The 4,504-nt window shown below is 39.2% G+C and overlaps 1 pseudogene; it reads right to left on the bottom strand.

The window, feature by feature from the left end:
- Window positions 1-2,217: 2,217 nt before the first annotated feature.
- Window positions 2,218-3,515, bottom strand: LOC103263588 (annotated as a pseudogene).
- Between the last annotated feature and the right edge of the window lie 989 nt (window positions 3,516-4,504).

The raw sequence follows: 4,504 nt of genomic DNA, 5'->3' as shown, positions 1-4,504 counted from the left end.
AAAAAAAAAAAGAATGATGACATGTTGAATCCAGATTTGAATCCAGCCATTTGGACCCTGTATCTATGCTCTTAACCACTTCACTAAATGACCCTTGGCTGTAAAAGCTACCCAATGTAATCTAGTCCTTTGCAAGCACTCATAACTCAAAACTCAGCTTTTATGTGCCTGCTATCCCTTTTCTATACTTTAGTTATAAATTATCTGTGTCTGTGTGCACATGTGTGTACACATGCTCCTATCATCACTTTTGAAGTCTGGAAACACATTTGCTAATATGTATTATCCCTCTTTACATTTATTGAAGTCAGCACATCCAAACTCAAGAGCATTTCTCTTCCTGTCTTATCTCCTTCTTTATTACCCATTTTAAGTGATGTGATTGTTATCCACAGAGTCTATTTTGTCAGAAAAATGAGATGTAGACAATAATTTTTTGTCCCTCTTTTCTTTCAAATGTAAACATTCATCAATTCACACTTCTTTTAAATGCTCCTCAAATTTGCTTCTGTTTTACATCATTACTGTCTTAGTTTTATTTTTACCTTTGCAATGCTGATTCAGTGACTGGTTTACAAATCTGAACAAGGTCAGGTATTGTGTCAGAAACATCTGAGGAAGTTTTTGTGTGCATGTGGGTATTTTCTTCTGGTATATGTGTGTAGTTTTCCTTTTATTTTGTTTGGGTAGCATTGCTGGAAATTCTGATTCAGTGTATCTGGTGTAAAACCTATGATTCTCTATTTTTTCAACAGCTAATTGTTTTAGATGTTAACCACTGCTACTCAGAAAGTTGTCCCAGTTGAAGACCAGTGACCTCAACTAGTAGCTTCTTTGCAGTGCAGAACCTTAGGTCCCATTTCAAACCAACCTAATCAAAATCTATAAGCAACAAGATTCCCAGGTGATTTATGTGTATGTTAAAATATGATCAGCACTGGGTCGTATTGTGATAATACAATATATTTACCAATCTGTAGTACAAATATACTTCTCCTTTTATATAGATAAAACCCAAACTCCTTTGTACTAGATATTTAAGATATTCAATAATCTGACAATCAGAATGTATTTTCAACCAAATCAATATAAAACAAGTGCAAAAGTTAAATTGTCTGGAAATTTTGAACAATTTCTTATTTCCCTATTTATTTTTATGTTGTACTTATTTATTAGAATCCTCTCCTTTTCCTCAGCTAAGGTCATACTTATGGTTTCTGTTAAGAGTTTTCCAAATAGTCAAACCCTTTCAATATCTTATAAAGTCCGGTAGTACTTTTTCTTACAGCATTTAGCACATGCACAGGAATAGGTTAAAAATATTAAATTTGTGTTGTACCCCACATCTTTAAAATAAAAAATTTAAAAAGAAAATATTAACATATACTTTTACTTAAAGACATGACATCTTCTAGGTCAACCCCTTTGGGTCCTCTCCCACAGTGGGAGCTTTTCTGTCCTCTTAATAAATCCTGCTTACCAAAAAAGGCATGATATCATCTCCAAACACATTTAATGCCATTTATGTTAAAATTAATGTAAAACTGGAGAAAGTTGTTTGTTTTTATTCCTCTACTATTCTCCTTTAGCACTAAACACATACTCAACATTGTTTACACATCCATTTATCCATTGGATGATATACTATTGGAGAATAGTAACAATGTCTTTTTTTTTTCACTGCATTGCACTTATTAATTGCATAGGTAGTTTTTAAATAAATAGAGAAAGCACCTTTTCAGAAGCTACTCTAGCAGGAAAATGCACCATCAAACATTTACATAGTAAATTTTTATAATTTTGCAAAAGATTCTTGATCTTTACTTGAACTGATGAGGTAAAAATGATCCCCCCTCAGGTAGGTGTTTGCTCTCTGTTTGTAGAAGCAAACTAAAGGACCTAAAATTGGAGGCAAATCTAGGATGCCAAGAAGGGGGAAGATACATTATAAAAGGTCATTCATGAATTCCATGTCTACTTTAAGACATTTGTCTAATGGCCCTTACCTAAGCATGTGAGGGCAAACTACCGCCCTTAAGATAAAAGTGAAGCCTTAAAAAGCTGTAGTTCTGAATAAGAGTAATATAACTGAATACCTAAGACTGCTGGATGTCAAAAGATAATACTTGGGTCATTTATAAGGTTTCAACAGACAAACACTTCAGAGGAATTCTCTAGGTCTGTATGCTCTCTACTTTGGCTTTTTGTATGAAGCCAGACAGGCTTCCCTGCTATTCTCCAGGCAGCACAATAGTCAAGGAAAAGGGCAACATACTGGATCACTCCTTAGACACTAATCAGCTGGGGAAAGAGTTCATTGGCAAAAGTATCATCCCAAGAATAGTTTATACCAAGCGGAGAGGATATGTTGGTGAAGGGGGAAGGGGAGCCTTCATATCCAAAGTCACTGTAGGCATCCAGTAGGCAGAAAGATGGCTTCAGACAGTGGCTGGATGAAAGTAGATCTGAGATACCAGGTCTGGAATGAAGTCATCTTCTATAGGTTCTTCCTTCACTGAGACAATCAATTCACGGTGATCATTCTTTAAGGGGCTGAGAGGTGCTTCCTCAATTTTCACTACCACATTAATTTGGCTCTCTGTCTCAGAGGGTATCTCTAAGACTAGGGGCTTGGTGTATATGCGGTCTAAAAGAATTAGTTTATTAATGGTTTCCAGCTTGACTGATGACGTCCTCATTCACAGAGAATGGGAGGCTGGTAAGGAACTGGGTCCTCGTGGGTCGACCGCTGGAGTTCCTCCAAGCTGGTAGATTCTGGGGAAGGACATTTGAAGAACATGGCTGGGTCCAAGTTGTTCAGAATGTCCATCAGGATATCAGACTCTGAGTCTGAAGAGTCAACACTGTCAGAATCCCTGGGGAGATGATCAGGAGGGGTGACAACTGGGCCTGCACCTGTTGCAGAGGTGCACATAGTCTGAGTTCAGCGGACTCAGCAGACCTGGCCACTGCCTTCACTCCACTCCACTTGGCCTCTGCCTCCTGTTCAGTAACCAGGGCATCCACTCCCAAGCACTGTCTTAACTCCTGGTTCTCAACTGCAGGATCATGAGTTTTCTCCCATAAAAGCTGATTTTCTAGCAAAAGTTTTTGGTTCTCTTCTTCCAAATCTATGACTTGCTGTTCCAGCCCACTCATTTGAGCTTTCTTTCGATCTCTGGCAGTCTGAGTTGCTACTCTGTCTTTCAGTTTCCTCCTCAGTGCCTTCTCCTCTGGGCTCTGGTGCATGAGGCGCTGTTGCTTGCACCTCTGGGCTGGCACCCCGCTGACTGCCTTCCAGCTGGCCCCTCTCTGGACCAGCATCACGAGGAGCAGGACCTGGCTGTCCAGGGCTCCGGTGGCAGCCGGCTGACCCGACAGAAGCAATATTTTGGGAGCCCTGTTGGCCAGGCTTGGCGTGGCTGCCACCACCACATTGGTCAAGACTGTCTGCCAACCATGTCTTATTAATCTTCGTCTACTGGCACAGCTCAGAGTTTGGAAGAGAATGCATGCTAAAATTATTTGTGCATAAAATAAAATTAATATTGCAGTAAAATGAAACAAAAATTTAAAAATCTATTTTTAAATTAAATTTTATTACAGAGATGTGAGGTGTAAGTAAGGATTAGCCACACAAGTAAGCTGCATGCAGGTGAAGTTTGGGCCTGCAACTTGCCCTCACTTTCCCTGGTATAGGATCAGTTACCCTATGTGCTGCTACATTCCTCCACTCCCTCCCTCCCCTACTGGTGCCCAGTGACTGTCAATTCTTCCCTTGTACTGATGTGATTAATATTCAGATTTTACTTACGAGTGAGAACATGTGGTATTCAGTTCTTTGTTTCTGTGATAGATCACCAAGTATAATGATCTCCAACCCCATCCAGTTGCTGTGAAGTTCATGATTTTGTTCTTCTTTATGGTTGCATAATACTCCACAATGTATATGTATCACATGCTGTTTATCCAGTCCACTTTTGATGGGCAGTAGGGTTGGTTCTATCTTTTTGTTATTGTGGGTACTGTGGCAATAAACTTGCATATGCAGGTGTCTTTTTGGTAGAACAATTTATGTTCCTCCAGGTACATTTCCAAGAGGATTGCTGAATTGTATGAACAGCCAATTTTTGGTTCTTTTGGGAATCACTACATTGCTTTCCATAGAGACTGAGCTATCTTGGGACTCCAACAACAGTGTAGAAGTGTTCACTTTTCTCCACACCCTCACCAGTATATGGTGTTTTTTATTTGTTAATGATGGTCATCCTTACTGGAGATAGGTGGGATCTTGTTATAGTTTTGATTTGCATTTATCTGATGATTAGTGAGATTTTTCATGTGTCTGATGGCTGCATCTATGTCTTCTTTGGAAAATACCTATTGAAGTCCTCTGCCCACTTTCTAATAGGGTTGCTTGTTTTTATTTTATTTTGTTTGAGTTCCTTGTAGATCCTGGATGTTAGGCCTATGAAAGGAGACAAGATCAGGCACAGTGGCTCAA

The sequence above is a fragment of the Carlito syrichta genome, unplaced genomic scaffold (assembly GCF_000164805.1).
Source record: "Carlito syrichta isolate Samal-C Ts95f unplaced genomic scaffold, Tarsius_syrichta-2.0.1 Scaffold19511, whole genome shotgun sequence".
NCBI classification, from domain to species: domain Eukaryota; kingdom Metazoa; phylum Chordata; class Mammalia; order Primates; family Tarsiidae; genus Carlito; species Carlito syrichta.
The sequence above is the reverse complement of the archived record's forward strand: the minus strand, read 5'-3'. Positions and strand labels throughout refer to the sequence as shown.